The sequence below is a fragment of the Oncorhynchus gorbuscha genome, unplaced genomic scaffold (genome assembly GCF_021184085.1).
Source record: "Oncorhynchus gorbuscha isolate QuinsamMale2020 ecotype Even-year unplaced genomic scaffold, OgorEven_v1.0 Un_scaffold_873, whole genome shotgun sequence".
Classification (NCBI taxonomy): domain Eukaryota; kingdom Metazoa; phylum Chordata; class Actinopteri; order Salmoniformes; family Salmonidae; genus Oncorhynchus; species Oncorhynchus gorbuscha.
The window spans coordinates 175,815-196,700 of NW_025745856.1; the positions used below are offsets into that span (position 1 = coordinate 175,815).

A 20,886-nucleotide genomic window follows, 5' to 3' on the forward strand; every position below is an offset into this window, starting at 1 on the left:
CTAAAATAAACAGTAACACAATAAGAATAACAATAACGAGGCTATATACAGGGGCACCGGTACCGAGTCCACATGTTAGTTGAGGTAATCAACACGCTGCCTTGTTGACAATATGATCGAGTATTTGAAATGGACGTTCAGTCTAATCGAACTCCTGAATATCCAGCAGGTGCGAGCGCTTAGTAATTAGAAGGGGAAAAAGTCCGGAACTAAGGATATTTATAGGGACATGACCGACGGGGGATGTTTACTTTCGACTGAGTCCACAAACAACCCGCTGCGGTGAGTATGCCTAGTGCACAGGTGTTCTAGCAACTTGTGTTGCAATCATATACCCAAAACAATAGTTTTTAAATGTTACTTGCATCTGGTCTTTTACAGGCTATACCAAATGCAATCCAAAAGGGTTTAGCAACATAATACTGTCTCCTAGTGCACGTTACACTTTTGCAATCTGTGTTTTGCGCCCAGTTTCTAGCCGATACATTGTAACTCGGTTTAGAAGAAAAACACTAACCTACATGCAATTGAGACTTTTTTACCGACCTGTGTCTGCAGCCTGGTCTCATGGACTATATGTAACATAGTAAATGTAAATCTGACAGGCTGAAATCTGTATGAAATGTTAAGTTTGGTATTTTTACAGAAGACTGACAGCTACAATAACCAAAAGGGTGGAGGGGTGGGTGTAGTAAAACTGCCGTATAACATTTTGGGTAATAAGCAACTTCATCATCTAGTTAGCTAAAAGGGTTAAGGTTAGCCAACATGCTAACCACCTTTACTCCTAATGTTAGCTACCTAGTTCATGTTGGCCACAACAAATTGGAATTTGTAAGATGTCTATTTTTAACATCATCTGAAATGAATGTAATACATATAAAATGTAATATATCATACTTGGTTTTCGGTTTGCGTACAAAATGGTCTGAGACCTGTTTGGGGAAGCTTCTCCCTGTCTGGTGGTATGTCAGTGGGTAGATGCTTCTGATATGGAGTGCATGGTTTGCAGTGCCCAGGAAAGAATTTTAAATTAAATTGTTTGGTCTCTCACCCCCTTCTCTGTAGAATTGTATTTTATTAGCCAACCCTTAACCTATATCTCCTAAACTGCTGTGGAAGCTCTAACCTTATAGGTGAAGTCAATTGACAATCTGGATCCCATCTAGACACAACCTGTATACTGTGCAGTAGGAATACTGGGTCATAACAGACTTGGTGGTTTCTCTTTCTCCTTTAGTCATGGTTCTTCCTGGGCTTCAGGTTTGGAGATGGATACTCTTTGCCTGCATTCACTGGCTTTGTGTCTGTCAAGAGACTCCAAGACCGTAAGTCCATCTGCAGTTAGAATTTAGTGATCAGACTTGTCAGAGCAATTTTTCACCTACCCTTTCTGCAGATCTTTATCCCCTCTTGTATATTTCAACTGGCTTTGGGTTTAGAGATGTACTGATTTTCCTGTCGCCGGGTGTGTTCTCTGTAGGGTTTACATGGTAGCCGTTCCTGCAGTGATCCAGGCAGGCTCAGAGGCCAAGCTTTGTGCCAGCCTTCTGCAGCCCAACGAGACCCTGGTCATGACCGTATCTCTGATGGCCGACGGGCAGAACGAGAGACTTCTCCACCAGAGTTCCGACCAAGAGTTTCACCGCTGTTTCCAGTTTCAGGTCAGCCCAGCACTGGTGGACTTTCAGAACCATTCCATTAAGAGTGGACTGTACTGCTTAGGTTCTTTGTGCAATGCCAGCTTGTTTTATGGCAAATGTCAGTGGTGGCCTACTAGAACTTTTCTTCCAATTTGTACCAGGTTTTGATTGAATGCTAGTATATACTATTGAGACATGTTATATACAGTGGGGCAAAGAAGTATTTATAGTCAGCCACCAATTGTACAAGTTCTCCCACTTAAAAAGGAGAGGCCTGTAATTTTCATCATGGGTACAAACAAAATAAGGAAAGAAAATCACATTGTAGGATTTTTAATACATGTATTTGCAAATTATGGTGGAAAGTATTTGGTCAATAACAAAAGTTTATTTATCTCAATACTTTGTTATATACCCTTTGTTGGCAATGACAGAGGTGAAGACATACAGAAAACATGTGACAAGGTTTTCACACACTGTTGCTGGTATTTTGGCCCATTCCTCCATGCAGATCTCCTCTAGAGCAGTGATGTTTTGGGGCTGTTGCTGGGAAACACTGACTTCCAACTCCCTGAAGATTTTCTATGGGGTTGAGATCTGGAGACTGGCTAGTCCACTCCAGGACCTTGAAATGCTTCTTACGAAGCCACTCCTTCGCCCGGGCGGTGTGTTTGGGATCATTGTCATGCTGAAAGACCCAGCCACGTTTCATCCTCAATGCCCTTGCTGATGGAAGGAGGTTTTCACTCAATCTCACGATACATGGCCTCATTCTTTCCTTTACACGGATCAGTCGTCCTGGTCCCTTTGCAGAAAAACAGCCCCAATGCATGATGTTTCCACCCCCATGCTTCACAGTAGGTTTGGATGCAACTCAGCATTCTTTGTCCTCCAAACATGACGAGTTGAGTTTTTACCAAAAAGTTATATTTTGGTTTCATCTGACCATATGACATTCTCGCAATCTTCTTCTGGATCATCCAAATGCTCTCTCGTGAGATCTTGCATGGAGCCCCAGATCGAGGGAGATTATCAGTGGTCTTGTATGTCTTCCATTTCCTAATAATTGCTCCCACAGTTGATTTCTTCAAACCAAGCTACTTACCTATTGCAGATTCAGTCTTCCCAGCCTGGTGCAGGTCTACAATTTTGTTTCTGGTGTCCTTTGACAGCTCTTTGGTCTTGCCCATAGTGGAGTTTGGAGTGTGACTGTTTGAGGTTGTGGACAGGTGTATTTTATACTGATAACAAGTTCAAACAATTACAAATCCTACAATGTGATTTTCTGGGGAAAATAAATTCTCATTTTGTCTGTCATAGTTGAAGTGTACCTATGATGATTACAAATTACAGGCCTCTCCTTTTTAAGTGGGAGAACTTGCACAATTGGTGGCTGACTATAAATACTTCTTTGCCCCACTGTCTGTAACTTACAGTAGGCTGAATGCATAATGGGATCCCTCTACCTTGACGTGGCTAGTGGCTCTTACCAACTGGGCCACACGGCACCACATTTGAATGTCCTATGTTATCGGTCCGTTTGTTCACCGGCGTTGCCCTGTTTCCGTCCCTGACAGGCGCCTAGTGTGAAGAGCGACGAAGTGCAGAACTTTAAGGTGGAGGTTCGAGGAGAAACATTCCTATCAACAGAGGAGAGAAGGGTCATGATCAAACCCTACAGCCCCATGACGTTCATCCAAACGGACAAACCAATCTACAACCCAGGACAAACTGGTAATGTTAGAGCCGGTACACCTTTAGTCTGGTTGCTAAGAAACGGGCCAATGTTCTGTAATGGTTTACTCCGGGGCTTTGACCTTTTTGGGCCCCTGACCCCCACTTTGACATCAACAGTTATCCACGACCCCACTGTGCTCCCTTTGTTTATTTGAGGCCATAACAGTTTGACAATGAAGTACTGTTGGACTGAAATCTGAAGGAAGTATTGTTTGAAAGGCATTAGGCAATAATTGTGTAGAAAAGAACACCATCATTGCTGACAATGCTCTTCCCCAGTCTGTTCCTACGTCATGCGTGGCTTATGAGGATTGTAGAGGGAAACGGTAGACATCTGAAGAGCCTCGTTGTTCAGGAATGTGGTGCAGATGCAGTAAATCCCCCTGGGTTCAATCAGGATATGTACACTGGAATCAGGCTGGAAATCCTCAACCAGTATTTCTGGGAATCCTTGGAATTGAGAAAGTTGCCTGAAATTCTGCTTCTAATATTCTCATTGTTTGTCGTTGGCTGTTTACAGTGCTTTTTAGAGTCGTCACCTTGGATACCCATTTTAGCCCCGTCAATCAGCTGGTGAGTTGAAAATATACGTTTGACAATAGTATTTTAGTTCAGTCTCTACTATTTCAATCCAAGATGCAGAAGTGTCACACTACTGTGATGGACATAGCAGTCTGGTATTATGTACAGCAATCAACCAGCCAGGACATGAGGCTTCCATTCGTATAGGTCAGATTGGAATGTATGGGATCATCATCAATGTTTGATGCATTGTCTAGTAGTTCTTAATTCTTAATGAAACATGACTCCATCTCTTGTCTTTGCCCTTCACAGTACAACATTGTGGAACTTGAGGTAAGATCCTTGTTGGTGTAACTTTATGTTGACTGTCTGTGTAAAGACTGCAGCATTATGACTCCCCTGCTAGCTAGGTCCTCATATCCACCTACTGTAGAAGATGGCTAAATACTTCCAATCAGCGTTGTGTGTAATCTTGGCCCTCTTCAGTAGATGACTATTGCAGATAGAACTGACTCCTTGTCCTGTATACCGTTGTGTCCTGCTGAACATGCCCCTTCCTATGAACCAACAGGATGTTAATCACAACCGGATTGGACAGTGGGTTAACACTACATCCGGTGGCAACATTCTGCAGCTTTCTCACCCCCTGAACTCTGAAGCACCTGTAGGATCCTATACCATTGTAGTGTGGATTGGTGAAGAGAAAATCTACCACAACTTCAAGGTAGAACAGTATGGTAGGTTGAGTTTCTCTTTCATGCTCGGTAATGTTGCGTCAATGCATCACAATCCTGGAACGTTCTGGAGTTGACTGCTGTTCTTTTTATCTGTAGTTTTGCCCAAGTTTGAGATCAAAATGAACCTCACTGACAAGATCAGCGTTGTTCAAGAAGAGTATGAAGTGAAAGTGTGTGCAGAGTGAGTAAACACTATTGGTGATTTGCAATGTACTGTAGTTACAAGGTGATGTGTAACTACATGTCATTAATTATCTCATTACGTGAAGGCAGACCTGGGTTGAATTACTATTAGAAGTATTTAATTTATTTACAGTGATATAGGTGATCAATGTCAGAGGTATAGAATACAATATAAACATATGAGATGAGTAATGCAAGGTATGTAAGCATTACTAGTGACTAGTATTCCAATGATGTCAAGTCTGTAGGCAGCAGCCTCTGCTAGTACTGTAGCTTCATTTGATAATACACTTGGAAATTGTTATGCATTTGAGGATACTCAAATACACTTATTTAAATCTAAAAGTCCTTAAATATGCATGTGGTCTGCATTAATGACCCATGCTAATTGAAGACCTATAGTGCTACTGCGCAAGTCTTAAACTGCTGCTAGGATCCCTGAGATTTGTTAGTGGCATTTACATGAACAGCTGGTTCTTCGGTCATAAAGCATCTCAAGTTAGGATGGCAGTTCTAGGATCAGGTCCCAGCCTGACATGTGACCTTGTTCATTATGATCTATAGTTAAAACTGATCCCGTTCTGAGGCTCTATGAATACAGGTCCAGATTCATTGACCGTGTTAAACGCCTGACTTCAAGCCTTTAGGTCTTAAGTTTTTAATATGGTAACTGGATGTAGGAAGTTGACACTTGTCTTGTTGTGAATTGAAATCAGATACACGTATGGGCAGCCTGTACCCGGTAAAGCAGGGGTCAAGTTGTGCCGACCCTTGGTGGACAATGCAGTGATACCAATAACAATTGATGAGCGAAATCCACAAGGAGTTCCTGATTACACACCTCCGTGCCACAAAGAGTCAATAGAGGTCTGTATGCTTTCCTAAAACGAGTAGTGCTGTTTTTACCAACATGTTACATTTTGAATGGGTTTTATGTGTGGTTCTGCTTGCTTTTCCTAGATGGACCATACTGGCTGTGCTTCTTGTGTCTTCAACATGGCACTTTTCACAAAGAATGCAGGAGAGAAATTGCTGGGAGACGTGTTTAGTTTCCATGCAGAAGTACAGGAGGAGGGGACGGGCAAGTCCTCATCACAATCATTATGAGATGCGTCATGTTGTTGACTCAATACAAACCCTTAATTTCACTTCAGCTGATGGCGACGTAACTGTTGCCTGTTTAATTAGATCAGGTTCCCTAACTGTCCTGGGGTTCCCCCTGAGTTCATGTTTTGGTTTTTGCCCGAGCGCTACACAGCTGACTGAAATAACCATCTCGTAATGTAGTTTTGATTTGAATCGGCTGGAGAGCCAGGGCAAGAAACTACAAGGTGCACCCAGGGGGGTCCCAGAACTGAGTTTGGGTTACTCTGCGTTGGCTCAAGGTTTTTTAAGAAAGGGCTTTTTGACCGTTGGTGCTGCAGCAGGGTGTTGTGTAATGCTGTTTCTGTATTGTGAAATAAAACTATATTTGTTTTCATTTGACAGGTATTACACTGTCTGAGGAAAAAAATGTAGAGCTGTCCTATGTGATTGGAGAATTCACATTTGTTGACACGCCCCAAATCTATGAGCATGGATCAATTATCGAAGGCAAGGTAAGTCCAAATGGTGTTCCTGTTGCATTGTGGATGCTTTGTTTGTCCTGCTTCCTGAACTACCAGTATGTGGTGTCACTTCATTCATACAACACCCTCCTTTCTTCAGATAAATGCTGTTCGCTATAACAACGCACCCATCTCTGACATGTTAGTCTACCTGTTCGAGGAGAAAGGCTGGTCCTCATATCTACGACTACAGAACCTAACCACGGACAGTCGTGGTATTGCCAGGTTCTCCGTCAACACAACCAGTCTGCCCAAAGAGAATATTAACCTCGTAGTAAGTATGATTCCTTCTAGGTTTTTTTAAGCAAGCAAAAAGGGTCGTTAACTTATGGTTGAACCGACTCAACTTAGGTCTGGGATGTTTACATTTAACATTACATTTAAGTCATTTAGCAGACGCTCTTATCCAGAGCGACTTACAAATTGGTGCATTCACCTTATGACATCCAGTAGAACAGTCACTTTACAATAGTGCATCTAAATCTTAAAGGGGGGGGGGTGAGAAGGATTACTTATCCTATCCTAGGTATTCCTTAAAGAGGTGGGGTTTCAGGTGTCTCCGGAAGGTGGTGATTGACTCTGCTGTCCTGGCGTCGTGAGGGAGTTTGTTCCACCATTGGGGGGCCAGAGCAGCGAACAGTTTTAACTGGGCTGAGCGGAAGCTGTACTTCCTCAGTGGTAGGGAGGCGAGCAGGCCAGAGGTGGATGAACGCAGTGCCCTTGTTTGGGTGTAGGGCCTGATCAGAGCCTGGAGGTACTGCGGTGCCGTTCCCCTCACAGCTCCGTAGGCAAGCACCATGGTCTTGTAGCGGATGCGAGCTTCAACTGGAAGCCAGTGGAGAGAGCGGAGGAGCGGGGTGATGTGAGAACTTGGGAAGGTTGAACACCAGACGGGCTGCGGCGTTCTGGATGAGTTGTAGGGGTTTAATGGCACAGGCAGGGAGCCCAGCCAACAGCGAGTTGCAGTAATCCAGACGGGAGATGACAAGTGCCTGGATTAGGACCTGCGCCGCTTCCTGTGTGAGGCAGGGTCGTACTCTGCGGATGTTGTAGAGCATGAACCTACAGGAACGGGCCACCGCCTTGATGTTAGTTGAGAACGACAGGGTGTTGTCCAGGATCACGCCAAGGTTCTTAGCGCTCTGGGAGGAGGACACAATGGAGTTGTCAACCGTGATGGCGAGATCATGGAACGGGCAGTCCTTCCCCGGGAGTGAGAGCAGCTCCGTCTTGCTGAGGTTCAGCTTGAGGTGGTGATCCGTCATCCACACTGATATGTCTGCCAGACATGCAGAGATGCGATTCGCCACCTGGTCATCAGAAGGGGGGGAAAGGAGAAGATTAATTGTGTGTCGTCTGCATAGCAATGATAGAGACCATGGGAGGTTATGACAGAGCCAAGTGACTTGGTGTATAGCGAGAATAGGAGAGGGCCTACCACAGAGCCCTGGGGGACACCAGTGGTGAGAGCGCGTGGTGAGGAGACAGATTCTCGCCACGCCACCTGGTAGGAGCGACCTGTCAGGTAGGACTCAATCCAAGCGTGGGCCGCGCCGGAGGATCTGATGGTTCACAGTATCGAAGGCATCCGATAGGTCTAGAAGGATGAGAGCAGAGGAGAGAGAGTTAGCTTTAGCAGTGCGGAGTGCCTCCGTGATACAGAGAAGAGCAGTCTCAGTTGAATGACTAGTCTTGAAACCTGACTGATTTGGATCAAGAAGGTCATTAGATAAGGGAGAGTTTTCCATTATCTGGAACTGTCTTCTAAATAGTGATGGATGAAGGTGAAGATTCCAGAAGTTAATCTGGATAAGTGAGTGAGCTAGTGGGTTGGAATAACTTTTGAACCTGTTCTGTCCTGGTCATAGGAGGAAAGACATTTTATAACCTACATATTTTGTATATAAACTGTTTGTGGTTTCATGGCAGCGAGCTCCGAGAATAAATACTATTATTTAATTTTGATGTCTATTTTATACAAATAAGAATCTTACAAATTCTTAAAGAGTGCATTTAAGTAACGAACGCATATAGGAATTATGACATTCCTGTGACGGGGGGGACCAAAATGTGCTCTGCTTGGGGTCCCCAGGACAGTTGGGGAAATGATGCCCAGAGGTCATGACCTTAACAGGCTAGGTGGAAGTAAGGTGGATCTGTTACCATATTGCTTCCTGTCATCCTCTCAGATCCCCACGGGTTGATTTAGGATTGGGCCTTTAGTTACTATTCCTTTTGTTCCTTTCCAGGTGAGCGACACCCCACAAGTGGAGTACCCGGGATACAGGGTCCCCTATTTCAACAGAGGGCAACACCTACTCTCGCTGATCCAGCCCGCTGACATTAAACCGTCCAGCTCCCTGGCTATTCAGAAGGTGGAGAAACCACTGGCGTGTGGGCAGGCGGTGTCGATCACCATCCGCTATGCCATCGTAGGGGAGACTGTCCCAAAGGGCTCTGTGGCTGTCCTCTACCTGGTGAGTAGAACCAGGAACAACCTGCAAACCCATGGTGCCTCTCAAACAGCACCATATTTCCTATTTGCACTCCTTTTGACACACTTTCAAAGGAAGGATGTTCCTAAACTACACCAATAGTCCTAATCAACCACTGTAACCCAACCTTGCTCGTGTTACAAATTGGAATTTGTGATTTATATAATACATTTATCAAATTCATAACCTATAGAAAATGGCTGATGGGCATCCACAAATGAATAGGTGCTAACGTATCATGCTAATTGGAGTCCTGGATTTGTTAACCGTGTTACGTCTACCCCGTGAGTCCAGGTTGCAACGTCTCCACTCTGTTGCTGAGAACTGTTTCCTCTCCCTCCAGGCCTTGTCCAGAGGGGTCATAGTTCAGCATGGACACATCAATGTTAATGTGCAGCAGGACGGTCCTGGTGAGTGAGTTTCATTAAGTGATTCTGAACGTTCTGGAAGGTGCTTAATGAGTGACCTGCTCTTGCGTTGCAGTAGCTGAGGGTGACGTCACATTGACGTTGGCGGTGGTCCCAGAGATGGCGCCGGTGGTTCAGCTCCTGGTGTACAGTATGCTACCCAGTGAGACTGTCATCGCCCACAGCATGAACTTCCCCACTGAGAAATGCTTCGGGAACAAGGTGTGTGGAAGAGTCTGGCATATCCCCAGTAACTGTATATCACAAACATTGTTGTGCCTTTATGAAAGGTGTCCAGTATTTCCATGCAGACTGTATCATACCTGGAGTAATGGTATCTGTGTCTGCCAGGTGTCGGTGGAGTTCTCTCCCTCCAACGCTGTCCCAGGGGAGGAGAACACCCTGCATCTCTCGGCCCGGCCCGGTTCCCTCTGTGGCCTCGGTGCTGTTGACCAGAGTGTTGGCGTCATGGAGCCAGGGAAGAGGCTGGATGCTGACAAGGTAACACGGCTCACTGAAGTGAACAGCGGTGGTACCACCATACCTACTGTTTTGGTGGTGCTGGGAATTACAACCAGTGACTACAGCAGACATGGAGTGGATCTGTTCACTGTTGGGAGCTTTTATCAAATGTGATGGGACTCATTCTCTGGCTTGAGGCCCACTTTCTATTGCCTCTCAGTAACTGGAAAGCACCTCCTTGTTGATGGGACAACGTTTAGCAATGGGCAACAAAATGGAGTTTCCCCAAGTAGTCGTTTCTGCCTGTTCTGTTTGGTCCCCAATGAACCAGGTAATTTCACACCTCCCTGTTGTCCCTTTCCAGATATTTAATTTGTTACCGGTCAAGGAGACGACCTATATTCCCTACGAGCTTGAAGATCCAGTAGCATGTTTAAGCGTTAGACCAAGGAGATCCATAATACCACACCCATATGGACCGTCTGAGCAGACAAACGATCCTTATGCAGTTTTTCAGGTAAATATTTCTGCCCTGTTTTCTCAACTTGATGAATCCGTCACCATACTGTTAGAATGTGTTAATCTTAATAGAATGACAAACAGACTTTTTATTACTAAATTGGTTCTGCTTTTTCTAGACACTGGGATTGAAGCTGGCGACTAACCTGGATATAAGAGTACCTTCCTGCCTCAGTTACCAGGGGAACCAGTACTATCGCTCCTATGGTGAGATGTCCTTACCAACCCTTATTCTCATTGCCAAGTCTAATGAATCTTGGGTTATGGATGACCTTTTGCTAGAATAACAAAGCCTGGTTAAACTGGTCTAAACACTGCATGCACTCACTGAGCCCAGCAGCATTCAGTCTGTTTTTAACTTGACACTAATGGCCATGTTTTGTGTTGGTAGTAGCTTACAGCCCAATGGCTAGGCCTGGATCAGCGGGTCCTAGACTTGAAATGGCTGTGGCTGGTGGACTTGCCGCTCCACCTCCGCCACCCATACAGACGGTCCGTACATTCTTCCCTGAGACATGGATCTGGGACCTTGTGGAAGTTGGGTAAGTGCTCTGCGGAGTGAGGCCGACCTCTGGTGAAAGCCCTCTTAGCTCTTGCCTCATCCAAACGGTAGTGGTGTAGATTAGGAACCTGAACCTCTGTAAACTGTAGGCCAGCTTTCTCTGAGGAAAGACCCTTTGACCTCAATGGGTGTCCCTGGTTAGATAAAGCTTAAATGCATTTGTAACAACAAACTGTGTTGAAATTAGACACGTGATGGCTTTCTGTTTGAACTCTGACCTCTGTATTCCAGGGAGTCTGGATCTTTAGATGTCCCTCTGACAGTCCCAGACACCATCACCACCTGGGAGACTGAAGTCTTCTGCCTGGCCCCCAGTGGCTTCGGTCTGGCTCCTCTGGTGGAGCTCACGGTCTTCCAACCCTTCTTCCTGGAGCTCACCCTGCCCTACTCAGTCATCCGGGAGAGCACTTTGAGCTGAAGGCCACTGTGTTTAACTACCTCTCCAAGTGCATCATGGTACGACGCTGCACCAGGATGGTTTCTTGAGTTGTATTGTTATCTGACGCAGTGTTCCTCTTTGGCAGGTTTCTGTGACTCCAGCTCTTTCCTCAGACTACAGTCTCACACCCTTGCGTGATGTCCAGGACTCCTCGTGCTTGTGTGCCAATGGACGAAAGACCTTCAGTTGGACAATGGCCCCCTCTGTCCTGGGTTAGTCTTCATTCGTCTGTTCAAACGGCAGAATGGATGTCGACCTGAGTTGTGTACTGTCACCGTATTGGATGTTGTGTAACCTGCGCTGTACCGTGTGTAGGGGTTTTGAACGTGTCTGTTAGTGCGGCGGCTGTCCAGTCCCAGACTGCGTGTGACAATGGGGTTGTGAACGTACCGGAGAGAGGACGCGTGGACACAGTCACACGGAGCCTGCTGGTGAAGGTATGTAGTCTACTGCTGTGGGAGAACTAACGTTCGGTAGCACAGATACTGCCTCTGAAATGAATCCCTCTCCTCCTCCAGGCTGAGGGAACAGAGAAGAGCCACACCTACAACTGGTTGCTGTGTCCTACTGGTCAGTAATGAATCAACGTTGAATGTTCACGGTGGTTGACGTGATCATCTTCATTCAGCTCCTCTTTGTGTCCACAGGAGAAGCTCTGACGGAGGAGGCGGAACTGCAACTTCCCCAGAATGTGGTGGATGGCTCTGCTAGGATTTCCCTCTCAGTTCTGGGTAAAATAAACCATTGTGTAGTGGTGGGAAGACTACCCTTCTCCAGTGACGATGCTGCTGTTTGCTGTAACAGAAGTCCCTTGTTTCTCTGTAGGGGACATCCTGGGTCGGGCCCTCAACAACCTGGATGGACTGTTGCAGATGCCGTATGGGTGCGGGGAGCAGAATATGGCCCTGCTCTCCCCCAATATCTACATCCTGGAGTACCTGAGGAACACAGAGCAACTCACGCCAGCCATCCTAGAAAAGGCCACCAAGTTCCTCACTAGTGGTAGGAGAGTCCCTTAAAATCTGTCTATTAGAGGATTTCGGTTTTTTATTTTAGTGTTTCTCCACGGTGTACCCTGCTGTCATGGTAATGGCAGAGCTGCATAACTGATGATATCAATGTCTTAACATCACTGACCCAACACATGGTTTCTACTAAAGTCATTTGATGGTACAATATTGACACTGTCTCATAGTACCCGATTCCTTACATAGGGCAGGACTCTCCAACCTTGTTACTGTCCTGTATGTAGGTTTTCACTCCAACCCTAATCTCGCTCCCCTTCTAATAATTAGCCGGTTGAATGGGGTTAATTCCAACTTGGTTGGAGGGTAGCTCTCCATGAACAGGGTTGGGGAGCCATTTGGGGCACAGCTCTGGGAATAGAACAAGCGCTTGTTCACCGTTGATGATAAAAACCCACCGGCAGGTTACCAAAGGCAGCTGAACTACAAGAATGCCGATGGTGCGTACAGCACGTTTGGACAAGGCTTGGGGAACACCTGGTGAGTACTTGGCTTGTTTTTCACCTACTGGTAGTTTCAATGACGTATCGACCAATCAAATGGCATCTCTGGCATGGAGACGATGGATAGGACAGCTGACGTGTGATGTCATGACTTGGAGCTTGACGATATTATGTCAGGGCTTTTAAATGAATCCACTTCTTTCTTCAGGCTGACTGCTTTTGTCTTGAGATCCTTTGGCAAAGCCCGGTCTTTCATCTATGTTGACCCGGCAACGATGGAGCAATCCAAGACTTGGTTGGAACGTCAACAAGGCCAACATGGCTGTTTCAGAACTTTAGGGAAGCTCTTGAACAACCGACTGAAGGTATTTGTATTGCTAATAAACTGTTTGTCTGTTTCGTCAGACCGGCCATAGTTTGATTTCAACAGGCTAGTGTCTTGACATTGTTTTCTAGGGTGGAGTGACGGATGAAGTCACACTGACTGCTTACATCACTGCTTCAATGCTGGAGCTCAACATGTCCGTGACGGTAAGTAGCTTCACTCCATGGAACCATTTCTCACACCGTCATTACAGGCTACTCATTCAGCCTCCTGTATGAAATCTGTCTTACATCAACTGTCATTTACATCTTCTACGACGTAGTGAAGTAATTTCTCTGCAAGTAGCCTATGAAATGACAAAGAATGGGCTTAGATATGTAAGGGAACACCCCCCTGAAATGGACAAAAATGAATGGGAAGTCATTGGCACTGGACAAACCATATACCACTCAATTTGGCGTCGTTTTGTTCAAAGTTGATTGCAAATGCCATATGGCAAATGCCAGGTGTAACACTTTGAAAATCCAACAGGTGGCTAGCGCGCTCCACTGTGGTTTTTCGTATTGCAAATGCAACAACTCAACATCAAAAAGCAAAATTTTGAAAAAGTGAGAAAAAAATGCAAAAACCTAGCAACACCTTAAAGTGCTTTCTGGACTGTTTTTCGAAATTCTTTTGATTTGTGTCAATTACACGTATAAGAACTTCATCAACATACTTTAGTCATTTTTTAAATTATTTTTTACTTGTGCATAAGGCATAGGTTTTGTCCATTTGCAATGTGATTTCATAGGAAGTCAAAAGTAACTTTTTTTTGGGGGGGGCCAAATGTCTTAAGAAATTTGACATGCTCAAAAATCCTGCAGAAATGCCAAATTGACTGGCCTGATGAACACAGGATGGCCGGGCATTGATCGCTCGTTGTGTTGATTTCTTTATGTCCATTGGTTTATGTTTTCTCGCTTTTGCAAATTCACTGTGCATTTGCAATATGGTTCAATGGGCATTTACCATCACGAATTTGTCATGCTATAAAAATCCTGCAGGAATGCAAAATTGATGGCTGGGCAGTGATTCTGGTACCTCGCTGTTTAAACATATTGCAAATGGACAATAGTCACCAGCAAGTCACTGTCCATCAGTCAATTGGATATCATTCTGACACCAAACCCACTTTTTCCAACTCGTTTAGTAGCCAACTATCACATACTACAGAGCTGGCCCAAAATTCACAACTCCTTCTATTCAAACCATAATAAAACCGTAGTTGCGTTCCAGCTGCGGGTCCAGTTCTGATATGTGTAGGCCTAGCTGAGGCAACCCCGAATCCCAAGTTTCGGCTCGATAGGTCATTTGGTGCCCGAGCAAGACCCTAATTGGTGCTGAAAATCCACTTGTTTCCATGCCTTGCTACGGGGTCCTTGAATGAGCTATCGGACAAAAACGTTGGGGTCCGTCTATATGGGCCGAGGCGGTCGACAATGCACCTAGTCTTGCGACTCTGGGACATTTCTAAATGTTGTCATTTTCGTGATGGTCAAAATGAATTGAAGTCATTGCAAATGTACGAGACTGTTTCTCGGTCCGAGAACCTTCTAGAGCCACGTAACTCACCACGCACTCACCATCGACCCGAGGTCCAGAACAGATTTTGGAATTCTAGGTCTGACGTTTCTTAAAGTTCCAACAAGGTTAACTAATACAGGCACCGTCTGTCTCTACGCACCCCAATGGGTCCCTCCTGCCAAGCTGTGTGTGATTTAGTTTTCCTTTGAAATTTTATGGGAAAAATGACTGATTTCCAGTTCATGGGGGTTGCCTAATCACACATATGAAGTTTTGAAAAGATCTGACCTTTTTAACCCTTGGCAACAGCCAATATGACACCATTTAAGGCACTTCCGGTTGGCACAGGAAGCTATAAATAAACTCATATCCTGACTGGGGTATGCCTTTACGGAGGGTTTAGTGAGTGTTATTTCAGAAAATCACAAATCTCGCAGAGCTCCGCAGCACACTTTAAAAAGATTTGTATGAACACCCTGCAGCTGGATCTGTAACATCACCAATTTGACATTGTACGATTTCTCTTAAATGACGATAGAGCTTTTATCTATTTGAATTTTGGACCTTTTATCCCAGAAAATGGCCATAACTCAAAAACCGTTGAGGCCTAGACGCCATCTTGTTCGGGGCCAACTGCCCATTATGCCAAACCTACGCTCACCAAGTTTCTGCTTTGAAATATTTTCCATTTAGGAGAAGGCCACGTTGTGTTTTGTACATTTGCAATATGATTGCTTATGCCCTCTTGTGGGATTTACCGGGACAGCGGAAAAATGACAACTTGATTCTTTTATAAAACGGAAACCGAATGTCTGAGTTCGTTTGACTTCCCGGTAGATCCGGCCCTGCCGCACGGCCCGACGCAGTCTGTGAATTTTACAAATGTTTTTGGACGTCTAGTAAGGGACCGTATATTTGCAATATGGACTTTCTCACTAACCATATGGCAAAATGTTCCCTTAAGGTGTGTTGCTACTGATATTAGGCTCTGTATGCTACTGTAAAGTGAGAAAGGAAATGTGCTGTTGTCTGGTCCCAGATCTGTTGGAGTTTATTTTTAGAGTGCCGTGCCTCTTTAGCAGGGGACCTCTGCATATACACAAATTATACCCTTTACAAATGTAATAAAATGTACAAGGAAAAACAATCCCGTTCCTCAGCAAAAAGTGTTCCCTGATCAACAATTTGACCTGCCTGAGGCCCCAGAACAGCAAGTTGAATGGAACCCAGTCCAAACTGATCTGGAACCAGGCTGGCTTTTAATGTGCTGCTGTCATTCTGTGCTCTAGGATCCTGTTGTGGACCACAGCTTGTCTTGCCTGAGGAACTCCACCAGTGATTTGTCCAACACCTACGCTACTGCTCTGCTGGCCTACACCTTCACCCTGGCGGGTGACATGGAGACACGGGCCCGGCTTCTGCAGCACCTCGACACCATCTCATTTCAAGAGGGTGAGCGATATCCTGCTAGCGCTGTCTTGCCTGGATAATGGAGTACTCTTAAAAGCGCAAACCCTCAGACCATCTGGCACTCCAGATGGGCCCAATAAAATTATTAATTTTAAATTATTAAGACAATACTCTTCCTACTAAAATAGTTTTGGACATGAATTGGAGCGGTCAGAACTTTGTATTGTGTAGTCTGTATTAGGATGAATAAGCTAGTCCTTATTCTGGTGTGCTCCTCAACCCTCAGGGGGTCTCCTGCACTGGTCCCAGTCCTCCTCGGAGACCTCACCCTCCCTGGAGGTGGAGATCAGCTCCTACATTCTGCTGGCGTCCCTCAGTGCCTCTTCTCGGTCCACCTCTGACCTGGGCTACGCCTCCCGCATCGTCAGGTGGCTGGTGAGGCAGCAGAACGCCTACGGAGGCTTCTCTTCCACCCAGGTATACTTCCTAAACACCAGTGGTCTGAAATGGTGCACTAGTACAAACGTTGACTCGTATCAGACCACAGGGCACGTGTTCTCCATGTCCAACCTGGTGAGGCTCACTTCCACTGATAGAGCCTAGAAACCATCATCGTAATGGCTGGAATTGGGATTTAGTCACTTTAGCAACTGTTCAATGTGAGGAAAATAATCAACCCTTTAAAATGGTCTCTTTTCATTTTGAACCGATTGTCCTGTGGTGTGCATGTCTAGGACACGGTGGTGGCCCTCCAGGCCCTGGCTCTCTACTCCACCAGGGTGTTCAGTAGAGGAGGAGCCAGCACAGTGACGGTAAGGTCTCCCAGTGGGGACCGGTGCCTCTTCCATGTGAACCAAAACAACAAGCTTCTGTATCAGGAGAGGGCGCTGCAGGACACAGAAGGGAAGTACAGCGTTGAAGTGCAGGGCAGTGCTTGTGCCTCAGTGCAGGTCAGTGAATACACATCTCTCCTCCTGTCCTGTGGCGTAAGATGCACTTTAATACACATTACAGGGAAGCTGTTTCTTCTGGCTCATAAAATGTTTGTATTCGGACAGGATGGTTTCCCTGACTTCCTCTTCTCTATCCCAGGTGGTGCTCCGCTACAACGTCCCTACTCCTACCAGAAGCACAACGCTCAGTATCCAGGTGACTCCAGAGATGGACTGCAACAGGAAGTCTTTGAGACCCAGAGTCACGCTGAAGCTCCAGTCTCTGTAAGAATGAAGGACAAATTTGTATGAATTATTTTAAATGTGTCATCTTTGGAGCGTGATCTGCAGAGAATGGGTTTGACCCAAATGAATTAGTGCTATACCTGTGTATAGGTTATTGACCTTCTCGTTGGTAGCTCGGCTTGGATCGGTCAGAATGCTTATCTGGTCTTTATGGCTAAAATAATCCAAGCATTTGATTATTCAAATCCGTTGTCAATCATCTTTCTCAGATATCATGGAAAGGAGCTCACCACCAATATGATTATAGTGGATTTGAAAATGCTCTCTGGGTTTTCTCCAGATCCAGACTCTTTGGGGAGGGTGAGTTGTTGGGACCTTTATCCACGGAGGTCTTGCCTCATCTGTGTCCCTTTGTTTAAGGATGAAGGTTCTTTGTTCATGCAATATCAATGACTTGTCTTCACAGCTGAGGGGTTCAAGTCAAGTGGATCGTGTTGATATCAAAGATGACCATGTGTTAATGTACTTGACAGAGGTGAGGTGAAAACCATCTATCAGTTTGAAACCATTCACATGGCGCTTCATTTAAACACGATATATTTTGATGTACAGTTACTTCTGCTGTGATCATTTAATGACCCGTATGTTTGTTTTTCTCCCAACAGCTGATATCACTACTTCCTTTCCGCATCACCCTGGACATCATACAGGAGCTCCCAGTACAGAATCTAAAGCCAGCAGTGGTCAAGATCTATGACTACTACCAGCCAAGTAAGTTACTCTACTAACCCCTCTTCTGAGGAACATTTGGTCAACTTGTTTTCATTTACTGAGACGGAGCTGTCTTGCGGTTACAGGTGACCAGGCTGAGACAGAATACGTCTTCCCTTGCAACTAGGGGTTCCAAACTGGTGAGCTACTTGAGATCTGTAGTTATTGGTGATGAATTGTGTTCTAGGTGGCTCGTGTACTATACATGATTTTTAGGGAGCCAGTCTTTAATCTAAATGCTGGTCAGTTTGCTGACGGATTCATTAAATGTCTTTGCTCCTCGACAGGTGGAAGAAGATGTCACACCTGCGACCCTTGAGACGTCTTTCAAAAACTATGGATCTGGAAATAAAGTGTTTCATTAGAACCCTTTCTGGAGCCTTTTGTCTTTGAGTAGTGAGGTGAATATTGAGGCAGTGGTGTTAATCCTGGGGTACATTTTACGGAATGTGATTGGGTCCAGTAAACAGAGCAGCCCTCTGGAGGTGTAGTTTCCATCTGTGCTGTTGATCAGTGTCGCCAATTGTACAAAAGTGTACGTAACTTTTGGTTCTCGTCTGTGACTGGGTCAGGACGTTTTACCACTAAATGATAAACCCTGAGTCCTGGTTATGAGTTCCTGATGAATGGTGTGGACAAGGCAGGGCAAGATGTGGTGGTAAACGCCTCACAAATCAATGAGATTGACGACCCAACAGATACTCTAGAGCCCTACTGATGACCCAACAGATACACTAAAGCCTACTGAAAGAAGATACTCTAGGCCCTACATGCCCGACAGATACAGTCCCTTGAAAAGCAGTACTTATGGCCTGACGACCCGAAAGAAAAGATACTCTGGGCCCTACCGACGTCCCGACAGATACTCTGGGCCCTCAAACTAAACCAGATACTCTAGGGCCCTACCGATGACCCGACAGATGTTTTGGTTCCGACACCCGAAGATACTCTAGGGCCCTACCGATTGGACAGATACTCTAGGGCCCTACCGATCTGACAGATCAGTTGGCTCCAGAATGCAGATACTCTACCAAACCACCCTGACAGATACTCCTGGGGCCCTACCGAACCCTACAGATTTGGCACTGAGCTTTACTCACATTGATACTCTAGGGCCCTACTGACGACCCGACAGATACTCTAGGGCCCTACTGACGACCCGACAGATACTCTAGGGTCTGGTATATCTGCTAGGATTATGTCAGTGGTATTGTAGGTGGCCTACTGACGACCAGACTCTCATCTCGTTCATAGACTTTAGTATGCAAACATACTGGGATTAAGAGTAGCTGTGAAAAGCAGTGTTTCTGACCTGGAAATAAAAAAAATAAAAATAAAATAAAAATAAAAACACATGTTTTGGGTTGATTACTGTACATGCTGAGCTGTCAAACTAAGTTCTGGGTTGACTGACAGCTCAGCATGTACAGTAAACTAAGCAATTAGTCTACTTTCGACGGCGGTACAATACTAGAAGTTTCAGTTCAGAAGATTTAGCAAGCCAGTACTCAGGAAATCTTAAACAATAGTGAACACATATCACCATGTGAATTGTTTCATGAGCTGAAAAAAAGATCCCAGAAATGTCCCATACGCAGAAACAAAGCTCTCTCATTGTGCACAAATTTGAGCATTTAGACTTTTTCAAGGTTATCCATCCACTTGACAGGTGGGGCTGATGACACATGTTCACCTTGTGCTGAGGACAATGAGGCTGCTCTGAAATGTGCATTTGTCGCAATGCCACAGCTGTCAAGTTGAGGGCGCGTGCAATTGGCATGCTTACTGCAGAAATGTCTGCCAGAGCTGTTGCCAGATAATTGAGTCATTTCTCTACTGTTTCCCGCATCAAGTCATTTGTAAAGAAGGTGCCAGTACTTCAAACCGGCCTCATGACCAGGAATTGTAATCCTGCCAGCCCAGGAACTCCACATCCGGCTTCACCTGCAGGATCGTCAGAGACCAGCCACCTGGCAGCTGATGAAACTGGAGTATTTCTGGCTGTAGCAAAGCCTTTTCATTGGGGGGGGGGGTCACTCTGATTGTCTGGCTCAGTGGGTGGGCCTATGCCCTCCCATGTAATACATAGATCAGGCCTCCATTTATTTCAATTGACTGCATTCCTTATATAAACTAACTCTTAAGTTGTTGCATGTATAATATCAACCCACTTCAATGGTCACTGTTACAGGTGCAGTGATATCAAGTGTATTCTATCCATAAACTCAGATTAGGACCCTGACAGTCAGTTGGATCCAGTAAGGCAGAGGTCACCAAACCACCCTGTAGTCTCCTGGGGTCACTCGCTCACTTGTGGCTCTGAGTAACGGTGTTTTTCACTTGCATTGTTAATTCCAAATGGACCTCAAACCCCCTACACATCTTAGTCATGAAAAATACAAAAATAAAATCTAAATCAAATTTTATATAGCCCTTCGTACATCAGCTGATATAGTGCTGTACAGAAACTCAGCCTAAAACCCCAAACAGTAAACAATGCAGGTGTAGAAGCACGGTGGCTAGGAAAAACTCCCTAGAAAGGCCAAAACCTAGGGAGGAACCAGGCTGTGGGGTGGCCAGTCCTCTTCAGGCTGTGCCGGGTGGAGATAACAGAACATGGCCAAGATGTTCAAATGTTCATAAATGACCAGCATGGTCGAATAATAAGGCAGAACAGTTGAAACTGGAGCAGCAGCACAGTCAGGTGGACTGACGACAGCAAGGAGTCATCGGGCACGGTCCTAGGGCTCAGGTCCTCCGAGAGAAAGAGAATTAGAGAGCATATGTGGGGTAGTCACTCGTATCTGCAAGGATTGTCAGTGGTATTGTTGGTAGCCTAGTGGTTAGGGTGTTGG

The 20,886-nt window shown here is 45.4% G+C and overlaps 1 pseudogene across 1 annotated transcript in view; it reads left to right on the forward strand.

Annotated features, from left to right (window-relative positions):
• LOC124020652 overlaps positions 1 to 18,398 on the forward strand; it is a 19,850-nt pseudogene extending 1,452 nt beyond the window's left edge. Inside the window, exons 2-37 of the transcript XR_006836114.1 lie at positions 1,241 to 1,328; positions 1,484 to 1,664; positions 3,221 to 3,377; positions 3,901 to 3,953; positions 4,215 to 4,235; positions 4,474 to 4,639; positions 4,736 to 4,820; positions 5,539 to 5,689; positions 5,783 to 5,903; positions 6,311 to 6,420; positions 6,530 to 6,703; positions 8,679 to 8,906; positions 9,268 to 9,334; positions 9,408 to 9,553; positions 9,683 to 9,832; positions 10,158 to 10,310; positions 10,432 to 10,519; positions 10,704 to 10,854; positions 11,106 to 11,330; positions 11,399 to 11,525; positions 11,629 to 11,750; positions 11,832 to 11,883; positions 11,961 to 12,044; positions 12,139 to 12,315; positions 12,743 to 12,818; positions 12,990 to 13,146; positions 13,238 to 13,312; positions 15,962 to 16,124; positions 16,369 to 16,559; positions 16,817 to 17,032; positions 17,175 to 17,299; positions 17,530 to 17,620; positions 17,727 to 17,795; positions 17,926 to 18,031; positions 18,118 to 18,171; positions 18,319 to 18,398. The product of XR_006836114.1 is annotated as an alpha-2-macroglobulin-like (transcript). The remainder of the gene's footprint in view (positions 1 to 1,240; positions 1,329 to 1,483; positions 1,665 to 3,220; positions 3,378 to 3,900; positions 3,954 to 4,214; positions 4,236 to 4,473; positions 4,640 to 4,735; positions 4,821 to 5,538; positions 5,690 to 5,782; positions 5,904 to 6,310; positions 6,421 to 6,529; positions 6,704 to 8,678; positions 8,907 to 9,267; positions 9,335 to 9,407; positions 9,554 to 9,682; positions 9,833 to 10,157; positions 10,311 to 10,431; positions 10,520 to 10,703; positions 10,855 to 11,105; positions 11,331 to 11,398; positions 11,526 to 11,628; positions 11,751 to 11,831; positions 11,884 to 11,960; positions 12,045 to 12,138; positions 12,316 to 12,742; positions 12,819 to 12,989; positions 13,147 to 13,237; positions 13,313 to 15,961; positions 16,125 to 16,368; positions 16,560 to 16,816; positions 17,033 to 17,174; positions 17,300 to 17,529; positions 17,621 to 17,726; positions 17,796 to 17,925; positions 18,032 to 18,117; positions 18,172 to 18,318) is intronic.
• The last annotated feature ends 2,488 nt before the right edge of the window (positions 18,399 to 20,886 follow it).